The sequence below is a fragment of the Benincasa hispida genome, chromosome 11 (genome assembly GCF_009727055.1).
Source record: "Benincasa hispida cultivar B227 chromosome 11, ASM972705v1, whole genome shotgun sequence".
Taxonomy (NCBI): domain Eukaryota; kingdom Viridiplantae; phylum Streptophyta; class Magnoliopsida; order Cucurbitales; family Cucurbitaceae; genus Benincasa; species Benincasa hispida.
The window spans coordinates 24,926,885-24,938,704 of record NC_052359.1 but is presented as its reverse complement, the minus strand read 5'-3'; the positions used below and the strand labels follow the sequence as shown (position 1 = coordinate 24,938,704).

Genomic DNA, 11,820 nt, shown 5'->3' with positions numbered 1-11,820 from the left:
CTCAAATAGCTGGAAAAGAACAATGGCGGAAAAGAACAATAAAATCAACAAATTAGGGGGGCCTTTCCACACTGCACAAGAACCACAATCACTTGATGGACAAACAACAGCACGGCGTCCTAATAGAGAGAATACGCGATCCCCTGTGCTATATTAAGATTTCATCTCCATGTAAATCATAATACTGACGCCTGATGGAAAAGGTTGAAATGAAATCTGTTTATCTCTAAAATTGCCCAGACACAAACTGTGGAAATTTAGAGGGGGTAGTCGGGCGAAGATCCTCATGCTTATTGAAATGTTTTCTGGAAACGTGCAATTCCTTTGATTCCTAGAATCACACTAGAGGCAATCAGGCTCTCCTTGTTTCCCTATTCTTTGCGAGACGACGCAAAGCAATGGGTGAGTTCATTAGAGCCTGGGGACATCACCACATGGGAAAAGTTGGTGGAAACGTTTATGCAGAAATACTTCCCACCTACCACCAACGCGAGGAGGCGTCGGGAAATCATGAACTTTGAACAGGAAGACACTGAGACCTTGAGCGCTACATGGGAGCGTTTCAAGGGCTTGGTCAAGAACTGCCCAAACCACGGACTACCTTTGACTATTCAGATGGAGACGTTTTATTACAGACTAAACAGGGCATCACAGATGGCAGCAGATGCAGCAGTAGTCGGAGGACTGATGGGCAAATCCTATACTGAAGCTAAAGAAATATTAGACCGCATTGCCAAACATAACATGGAGTGCGTAGATGACACATACGATGGAAGAAATGACAAGAGAAAAAGATCTCAGAACACTAACTCTATTGATGCCAACGCGATAGCCACGCTCTCCACTCAAGTGGCTACCATGACCAGCCTTCTACAGAACATAATGCTACATAACGCACCAAACCTGCAAAAGGTGAATCAAATGGAGGTGTTTGGGCAACCTATGTTAACCTGTGTGGGATGTGGAGATTTTCACTCATATGCTGAGTGTCCTCAAAACCCTCAGTCAGTATGTTTCATCAGGAATAACCCATTTTCTAATACTTATAATCCTGAATGGAGAAACCATCCGAAATTTTCTTGGACAGAAGGAAATCAGCAAGAGCACCACCCAGACGCGAGCCATCAGCAAAGGAATGGACCGCCGCCTGTCTTTCAAAGGACGCATCAACAACCTTTCAATAAAGGTGGCCACACATCGTGTTCTGGAACTCCACTAGAAAACCTATTGAAGGAATACGTAGCCCAGAACGACGCAATGCTAAAGAGCCAGGCGTCATTAATCAGAAACCCGGAACTCTAGGTGGGGCATATTGCAAGTGAGTTGAAAAGAAGGCAGCCAGGCATTCTACCTAGCAATACAGAGACACCTGGGAATAATAACGGGAAAGAGCAATGTCATGCAGTGACGTTGCGAAGTGGAAGAGCCCTTGCAAAAAGAAAGATGAATCCAAAAAACAATAGTCCTTCAAAAGAACGCATTACATGTTCAACGGATCAGGAAGAGAGAACGCCAGAAAATACAAGCCATTTGGAAACCAGCACGTCTAATGTGGGAAAGCAGAAGGTGCCTCTGAATGCACTATTCCCCAGGCATTTGATGAAGAAGAATGATGAACATCAGTTCAAGCGCTTTCTCGAGCTCCTAAAGCAGTTGCATATCAACATTTCACTCATAGAAGCTTTGGAGCAGATGCCAACATACGTGAAGTGTTTGAAGGACATTTTGACAAAAAAAGAGAAAAGTCAGTGAGAAAGAAGTAAAGCACTAACCCCGGAATGCAACGCGTGAGTAAGCAACAAGCTACCACAGAAGTCGAAGGACCCAAGGAGCTTCAAAGTTCCTATTCAATTTTAGAAGGATTAAGATGTGGGTCATAACGATTGATGCGTACCTAGAGAAGCAGCCAATTGTAGCATGGCTTCCTTATCAGTCTGTTTAAGAAAATGCGGCCATTGAGCGAGGCCACCAACCTACTTTTGTCACACAACTTCAAACTCGTTGATAGCGGAATATTAAGATACCTGGAATGGGAACATTGAAGAAATGTTTTTAGTGAAGGTTTGGACAATCTCTATTTACCACAGACTTCATTATACAGATTATAAAAGCCAGATAGATCGGTCCAAACATCGCTTGGACGGCCCTTTCTTGGCGTTACCTGGAAAATTCGATTGACAAGTGCATAAAGGTGAGCTAAACCATATTGCACGGGATATGAAGGGGCAACCAAGATAAGCTCCGTTCAAAAATCGCTGCGCACCTCACTTATTTTTTCATCGTTTCTTAACCCTGGTCACATTTTAGCGATTTTCGCTCCGCAGAAAGTCGCACAAATAAATTGGCCCAGGCACCACGCGAGAGTGCTCATTACGACCATTATGGACGTATCCAAATGAGCTCCGTTCGCAAAAGAGCCGTATGACTACATGCTTTTTACATCGTATTCTTCAAACACGCTGGGTCCGTTTTTCGAGTTTTATCAGCCGGGCACAGAAAGTGGGCACGCAAAAAAATTGGTCTCGGGAACAGGCGCCCGTTGGGCCCTGATAGCCATTTAACAGCGACCAGAAATGAGCGCCAGTTCGCAAGAAACCACCGTGCCACGACATTTGGTTGTCAGTCATGTTACCCTAGGGTGGGGGGGGGTGAGTTTTCGGGGCATTTGACGCGGGGCAGGATGGTTGTTTTGCTGACAGATTTCGGCTGTATCCCTGTCTAGATGTGCCGAAGCATTTTTGCCAGCGAAAGTGCAGCACAAATGTCGCAATGGCCCCATAGCGGCGATTCGAGCAACAATGCCCGTTGACCGTCTGACGCGCATTGACTTTTTTTATCATCGTTTTAACCCATGGGGTCCATTGTCTGATATGCATCATGTTGTCGCGCGACGCCAAAACGTTCTGGGAACGAAGAAAAAATTGGTTCCACAGGCAACTTTGCGCCAAGTCCCGATAATGCATGTTGGGGCACTAAGTAGATGAGCTTCCGCAATTCGCAAAAACTCGTCTGCACGCACAGGACTTTTTCCATGTTGCTTCACCTCTAGGTCCGTTTATGTGTGTCTTCCCCACACCAGGAAAAGTTCGCGTTACAAAAATTGGGGCCCTGGGGCAGAGCCCTGCGCCAGCCCAATAGCCATATTGGGGCAACAAAATGAGCTCCATATCGCCAAAAAACTGTACTGTGCGCATGCATTTGGATTTCATCGTTCTTAAGCTTTTGCTCCATTAGTTGCATTGTTCGGCCGACAGAAAGTTCGCGGTACAGAAAGTTGGTCCTCGCAGGCAGTCGTTACTAGGCCAATAGCCACAATTCGGGCACCAAGATAGCTCCGTCTCGCAAAAACCGTCTGCAATGCATTGCATTTGACATCGTTCTTACCCTTTCATCCGTTTTGCGTGTTCGCACGCTGGAAAGTTCACGCACAAAAAATTGGGCCCCTGGGGCAATGGTCTTACAATGAGCTCCATTCGCAAAATCGCCTACGCGCTGGCATTTTTTCATCATTCTTAACCCCTACGTCCGTTTCGAAGTTTTCGCCCGCCGAAAAGATCGTGCACAAAAATGGGTCTCACGACAAGCCCCGTCGAGCCAGTTAGCCATTTAGGCACCAAATGATCTCCATTCGCAAAACCGTCTGTTGCGCAACGATTTTTTTCAACGTTCTTAACCCAAGGTCCATTTTTGCGTTTTCGCTAGCCGAAAAGTTCGTCTACAAAAACTAGGGCCCCGTCGGAGTAGGCCGATAGCCATTTAGGGTTCCAAATAAGTTCTGTTCGCAAACCGTCAGCGCGCAACGGTTTTTTGTCATCATTCTTAATCCTTTAGGTTCGTTTTCGCGTCTCCTCGCTAGCCGAAAAAATTCTGCACAAAAACTCGGCCTCGTCGGGCCCGATAGCCATTTGGGGCACCAAATGAGCTTCGTTCACGAAAACCGTTTACACGCACGACTTTTATCATCATTCTTAACCCCTGGGTCCGTTTTCGTGTTATTCGCCCTCTACAAAGTTCGCACAAATTGTGGCCCTGGGGCAGTCCTACGGGCCCGATAGCCATTTGGGGGACAAATGAGCTCGGTTCAAAAATAATCGTCTACGCGGCGACAGTTCTTGTCATTCCTTCTTAACCCCTAGGAGTCCAATTTTCGGCCGCTTTTCACCCAGCAGCAAAGTTCCGCGCACAAAATTCGGCCTTGGTATTAATTCGGGGCCACAAATGAGCTCTGTTCGCAAAAACTGTCATTGCGTACAACTATTTTTCATCGTTCCTAACCCCTGGGTCTCATTCTTCGCATTTCTCCAACCAAAAATTTTGCTGCGCACAAAAATTGGCGTCGGAGCAAGCCCCTGCGGGCATGATGGCCATTTTGGCACCATTATGAGCTCCATTCGCAAAAACCGTCTGCGCGCATGACTTTTTTTGATCGCTTCATAACACACTTGCGTCTGTTTTTCGTGTTTCGCCCGCCGGGTATTTCGCGCACAAAAATTGGCCCCAGGGCGGGTCCGCTGGCCCGATAGCCATGGGCACCAATGAGCTCCAATTTCACAAAAACTGTCTACACGCACGGGCTTTTTTCACTCGTTCTTAACCTTTGGGTTCGTTTTCACATTTTCGCCCATCGGAAAGTTCGGCACAAAAATTAGCCTCGAGGTAGCCACGGGGGGCCTGATAAGCCATTCGGGGCACGAAATGAGCTTCCATTTTCACCAAGGCTTTTTGTGCAACACTTTTTCTCATCGTTCTTAACCCCTGGGTCCGTTTCGTATCTTCGCTCGCCTGAAAGTTCGCGCACAAAAATTGGCCCTAGGGCAGCCCTACCGGGCCCGATTAGCAGTATAGGGCACTAAATGAGTTCCCGGTTCGCAAAACTATCTGCACGCGCAGCTTTTTTTCATCATTGCTAACCCTGCGTCTGTTTTCGCCAATCGAAAAGGTTTGCCCACAAAACTTTGGCCACGGGGTAGCCCTACGGCCCGATAGCCATTTGAGCGCACCAAATGCGCTTTGTTCGCAAAAACTATTGCACGCACAACTTTTTTTTATCGTTCTTAACCCCTGAGACGTTAACGCATTTCACCCCACCAGAAATTTCGCAATAAAAAATTGCGGCCCCGGAGCAGCCCTACCGGCAATAGCCATTGGGGCACCAAATGAGCTCCAAGTTTTGCAAAACTGTCTACGTGCACGGCTTTTTACATTGTTCTTATTAACCCTGGGTTCATTTTGTGTTTTCGCCCGCCGGAAATTCGGAGCGCCCAAAAATTAGGCCCCAGGCGCCGCCCGGTTCTGATAGCCATTTGGGGAACCAAATGAGCTCCGTTTCGCAAAAACCGTCTGCGTGCACGACTTTTTCATCGGTTCTTCACCCCTGGGTATTTTTTCGCATTTTTCGACCACTGCAAAGTTCGCGCCACAAAAATTGGGCCCCGGGTAGCCCTACCGAGCCGCCCGATAGCACCATTTGAGGGCACCAAATGACTCCGTATGCAAAACCGTCTATGCACGACTTTTTTATCGTGTTTTAAACCCCTGGGTTCATTTTCGTCTTTTTTGACAGCCAGACAGTGCGTGCACAAAAATTGGGCCTCGGGCCGGCCCCTGTCGGCTCCGATAGCCATTTCGGGCACTAAATCAGCTTGGTTCGCAAAACCTTCTACCGCGCATTGCTTTTTTTCATTGTTCTTTGAACCTTGGGGTTTCGTTTTGCGTTTCGCCTGCTAGAAAGTGTTGCGCATAAAAGTTGGGCCCCCGCGTAGTCACGCGAGGCCCGACTACTATTGGGGAACCAAATCATGAGATCGTTCAAAAACACCCATCTGCGCGCATGGCTTTTTCTAATCCTTCTTAAACCCCTAGGTCCATTTTCGCGTGTTCGCCAGTCGTGAAAGTTCACGAAAAAAAATTAGTGCCCAGGGGCAGCCCTGCCAGGCCAATAGAACATTCGGGGCACCAAAGAGGCTCTGTTCACAAAAACTGTCTGCGCGCACGTCTTTTTACATCGTTCTTACCTCTGGGTCATTTCGCGAAGACGTTTGCGCCCGGACGGGGCGGAAAGTAAAACGCATAGAAATTGGGACCCCGGGCATCCCCCCGCTAGGCCCCAATAGCCATTCGGGGACCAAGATGAGCTCCGTTCGCCAAAACCGTCTACGTGCACGGCTTTTTTCATCGTTCTTAACCCTGGGTCTGTTTTTTTCTTTCGCACGTCGAAATGCTCGAGCAAAAAATTGGGTCCCAAGCAGCCCCGTCGGGGCCCGATAGAAATTTGGAGCACCCAAATGCAGCTCCGGTTCGCAAAATCGTCTGTGTGCACAAGTTTTTTTTCATTTTCTTAACCCCTGGGTCTGTTTTCACGTTTCGCGCTGAAAAGTTCAAGCAAAAAATTGGCCCCGGAGCAGCCCTGCCAGCAGGCCCAAAGCCATTTGCGGCTAAATGTGCTCTCATTCACAAAAACCGTCAACCCGTAGGACTTTTTTACATCATTCTTAACCCTTGGTCCGTTTTCGGGTTTTTCGTCTCCAAAAGTTCGTGCACAAAAATTTGGTCTCGGAGTAGGCTCGTCAGGCCCGATAGCCTTTGGGGCACTAAATGAAGTTCGTTTGAAAAACGTCTGCCGTCGCGCGCCTTTTGTTCATCGTTCTTAACCTCTGGGTCCGTTTTCTCATTTTTCACCCGCGCAAAGTTCGCACACAAAAATTGGGCCCAGGTCAGGCCCCGCCGGCCGATAGCCATTTGGGGCATAAAATGAACTCCGTTTGAAAAACCGTCTGCACGCACGACTTTTGTTCATCGTTGTTAACCCTGGGGTCCATTTTCGCATTTTTCGTCTTGTCGAAAAATTCACGCACAAAGATTAGGCCCCGAGGCAGCACCACGGGTCTGATAGCCATTTGGGCAGTGAATGACTCCGTTTCGCAAAACCGTCAGCGCGTACGACTCTTTTTCATCATTTTTTAACCCTTGGGTCCGTTTTCGCGTTTTCGCCCACCAAAAATTTCGCGTATAAAAATTGGGCCCCAGGACAGCCTCGTCGGGCATGATGGCCATTTGGGCCACCAAATGAGCTTTGTTCGCAAAACCGTCTGCGCGCACGATTTTTTTCATCGTTCATAACACCTGCGTCCGTTTTTCATGTTTTTCGCCTGCCGAAATTGTTGCGGACAAAAATTGGGCCCGAAGCAGTCCGTAGGGCACGATAGCCATTTAGGGCACCAAATGAGCTCTGTTCGCAAAACTGTCTATGCGCACGGCTTTTTTCATCGTTTTATAATCTCGGTCTGTTTTTCACGTTTTCGCTCGCCGAAAAGTTCACGCACAAAAATTGGGCCTTAAGGTAGCCCCACTGGGCTTGATAGGCATCGGCACGAAATAAGCTTCGGTTCGCAAAACCATCTGCGCATGGCTTTTTTGTCATCGTTCTTTAACCTCTGGGTCCGTTTTCGCGTTTTTGCCCGCCAGAAAGTTCGCAAACAAAAATTGGGCCCCAGGGCAGCCCTGCAGGGCCCGAAGCCATTTGGGGCACCAAATGAGTTCGTTTCGTTAACCCATCTGCGCGAAGGGCGTTTTTTCATTGTTCTTAATCCCTGGGTCAGTTTTCGCGTTTTTTGCCTGCCGGAATGTTCGCACACAAAAATTGGGCCCCGGGACAGCCTCGCCAGCCCAATAGCCTTTTGGACACCAAATGAACTCTGTTCGCAAAACTGTCTGTGTGTATGGGTTTTTTCCATCGTTCTTAACCCCTAGGTCCGTTTTTGCGTTTTCGCCTGCCAGAAAGTTCATGCACAAAAATTGGGCCCCGGGCAGCCCTGCCAGGCTCTGTAGCCATTTGGGGCACCAAATGAGCTCCATTCAAAAAATCGTCTACGCGCACAAATTTTTTTCATTGTTCATAACACCTACATCCGTTTTCGTGTTTTTCGCCCGCCGAAATGTTTGCGCACAAAAATTGGGCCCTGAAGCAGTCCGCAGGGCTCGATAGCCATTTGGGGTACCAAATGAGCTCTGTTCGCAAAACTATCTATGCGACGACTTTTCATCGTTCTTAACTCATCGGTCTGTTTTCACATTTTCGCCTGTCGGAAAGTTCGCACACAAAAATTGGGCCCCGGGGCAGCCCACCGGGCTCGATAGCTATTTTTGGCAGAAAATGAGTTTCGTTCGCAAAACCGTCTACGCGCATAGCTTTTTTTTCATCATCTTAACCTTGGGTTCGTTGTCGCGTTTTCATCTTGTCAGAAAGTTCGCGCTAAAAAATTGGCCTCGCGGACAGCCCCGCCGGGCCCGATAGCCATTTGGGCCACCAAATGGGCTCTTATTTGCAAAACCGTCTCCCCCCGCCAGATCCGATAGCCATTTGGGAACCAAATAGCTCCTGTCGCAATACCGTTTGCGCGTAAGGTTTTTTTCCAGTTCTTAACCCTGGGTCTTTTTTCACATTTTTTGCCCATCGGAAAGTTCGCGCAGAAAAGTTGGGTCCTGGGGCAGCCCTGCCAGGCTCGGTAGCCATTTAGGGCACCAAATGAGCTCCGATCACTAAATCATCTGCACGCATGGCTTTTTTTCATCGTTCTTAACCGCTGGGTCCATTTTCGCATTTCGCCCGCTGGAAAGTTGGCGCACAAAAATTGGGCCCCGAGGTAGCCCATGTCCGGCTCGATAGCCATTTTGGCCACCAAATGAGCTATGTTCGCATAACAGTCTATGCACACGACTTTTTTTCATCATTCTTAACCCCTGGGTCCGTTTTCGCATTTTCACCTGTGATGCTTGATTTTGTTATGTGGATTATGGATTATATGCGATAGTGCAATTGCATTGAGCACTCAAGTTTCCTCAGCGGAATCCAAATGTAAACTCCACTGAGTTTTCTTGTAAGTCCAGGGTCGAACTCAAGGATTTGTGAAAACAGGTTGCGTTGATAATTTTTAGGAAAACTTTGCGGTAACCAAATAAATAAATAGCTGTTGAGGTTGTTGTTTGTGATGATAAAAAAATAACAAATGCAACGGAGTTTGAAAAGATATGATTAATCGGGAAATGCGATGAGTATGCGGTGAACGAGTTGAGAAAAGTTTCGGCTTACACTTCCTAGGATGCATTCATGCTATGCGATCATGCAACATGCATAAAACAGTAAACCACCTCTCGGTGCGAATGCCACGACTTCTAAGGCTGGAACGCAAGTGATATATGCGGTAAGTCTATAGGACCTACACATAAGCCTCTATTCTTATTTATGCAATGAAAAAATGATACAAACACAAATAAGGTGACCACATAATATCATTCCCATCTCTACGATGCATGCGATACAAGTTGACAAACAAAGCTTATCTCTAAGTCCCTATCTCTTGTTTATGCAGTTCTAATCTTGCTCTCTTGAGTCTAGATTCTAACCTAGCTCTTTCGAGTCATTAGATTCTTTCTTTAGACTCTCTTTGGAGTAGCTCTAAAGGGTATTTGGCACTGCATAAAGTAAGACAATCGCAAGCAATGAACTTCCTAGGTCAAGTTAGCTTAGTTCTTCTCAACCCATTCGACTAGTTTAGCTACTCATGCGTGCTAAGAGAGTGAACAGATGTAGAATAAGAACTTCCATTGTATAAATATAAAGATGAAGTACAAAATAACAATGCAAGTATAGAATAAAGAGCCTGGTAGCAATCTCTTGCTGCCCAAGCTTTTACACTATTTTTCTACTCGTGTTCAAAAGATAATCTCGCTCTTGCGAGAGTCTGCCCACTCTCGGCTTCTACGCCTCAAGGTTCTCTCTCGAATTGCCCTGGCGATCTCCGGTGTCTCCCTCTTCTCTTGCTCCACCTTAAAATGAAAGAAAAACTATGAACAAAGACGTGCGATCCAAACGTATGAATGTTGGAACTGGTGGAATGGTGAACCCCTTTTCTGAAGAATGCCCTTGGTATTTATTGAACATCCAGGGTGAACGGCGGCTTCTCTCTCATGATTGCACAAATGGGACGGCTTTAATCTTGATTGATGCGCCGAATATTTGTCACCGAAAAGCTGAATGTACTTATGACCGTTATTGGCTGTTAACTTAATTCGAATTCAACTGTCATCAGCTTTCCGTCCCATCGCGATTAATTAGCCTTTCACCCAGATTCGCCCACCATGTTGCGCCGACCAAGTCGCGGCAATCCTTCTCGAGCAAATGTTTGCGAACACAATTACTGCAAAGCCTTGCGGTGATGCTGTGCTCAACCAATGATTTCTTATGATCACAATTTCCGCCTTGCGTCATCGCATATTCTGCACAAAAATACAAAGATCAACTTTTCTAATGCGATGAACGCATGTGACCGCAATATTATGAATCTGATGCTTTTTGGATGCAATTTAACATGATTTATCAATGCAAACCAGCATGGTTTAAGAACTTAACACTATGATAACGTGCATTTCTACCCGTTATCACACCCCCAAATTTAAACAATGCTTGTCCTTAAGCATAAGCTAAAGATTTCTTTTAGCAAATCGACCGCAATGCTTTTTTTCCTAGATTTCTCTAGAATGCTTCGTTCAAATCCTATATACCAAAATCTCCTTAAGTCTTATTCAAGTCTCTTCTTAAAATATTTCTATGACCTAGGGGCTGCAAGCTTGACCCTCAAAAAGACTTTACTAATTTCCGGAACATCGCATGATTTATTTCAAAAAGAAAATTTTCCACAGGGGTATCAAATGATTTTATCCATGCATATTTCTTGACATTATTATTATTTTTTTTCTGACCTTGCGCTGATCCAAGTACCTTGCCTTCGGTTTGGTTTGCCCCACGTGTGTCATGCGGACATCCAACTACAAGCAATGCACTTTTTCTCAAACTAAACTCATACCTACTTGGCAATGAAGTTGCGATCATTTATTTATGCGTTGATCCTAGTGACTTACTTTCGTTTTGGCTTGCCCCCACGTGTGTCATGCGAACATCCAACTACAGGTAAGTGCCTTTCACAGCTTAACTCTTTTCAACATACGTTTCCCATTGCGTTCACAATGGAACTGTTATTCTAAAAAAAATTATTTATTTATTTATTTTTATTTTTATTATTTATTTTTATTTTTATTTTTTAAAATGCGGCAATGACCTCATTGCCAAAAGATTGAGATAAGGCATGCAATGTTCTTAGAAACCTTCATAAAGAGAGTTTGAAAGAAAGATAGAAACCCCTAAATTCTAGAAATATTTTATGAGGTGACTATCTTAAGATTAAGTTGACTCTAGTATATACGAAAGAAATAGAAGCATGTTTTTCATCATTAAAATCATACTTGGCAAAGTTGACTCTAGTTTAGTGAAAATTCAGAATAGTAGAGAAAAGTTGAAGATTCCATGCTTCCTAAAACTTGCATCCCTAATGGATTGCGAACGTCTGATAACACAGGGACCACCTACTTCTTTCTTTATTCAAAGTTCTTTTAGTTCCATGGAGTCGACTCGGTGATGCCAGCCTTCTCCATGATATACCTTTACTCACTACCCATTAAATTTGAATATGTTGGTTCCGTCGTCATTTGATAATTCAACCGCGCCATGCGGAAATACTTGTCTAACTATGAATGGTCCGGACCAACGTGACTTTAGTTTTCCCAGAAAGAGCCGTAGACGTGAGTTGAAGAGTAAGACCCTCTGCCCGACTTGGAGGTTTTATCAACATATGTGTTTATCATGGCAGCGCTTGGTGCGCTCTTTGTAAATCTTCACGTTTTCATTTGCGTTAATCCTCCATTCTTCTAGCTTGACCAGTTGCATTTTTCGCGATTCTCCTGCTTTCTTCAAATCAAAGTCTAGCT

General features: G+C 45.7%; 1 non-coding gene across 1 annotated transcript; it reads right to left on the bottom strand.

Annotated features, from left to right (window-relative positions):
• Positions 1–496: 496 nt before the first annotated feature.
• Positions 497–599, bottom strand: LOC120092243. The gene has a single exon (XR_005485954.1). It is a non-coding gene; the product is annotated as a small nucleolar RNA R71 (small nucleolar RNA).
• Between the last annotated feature and the right edge of the window lie 11,221 nt (positions 600–11,820).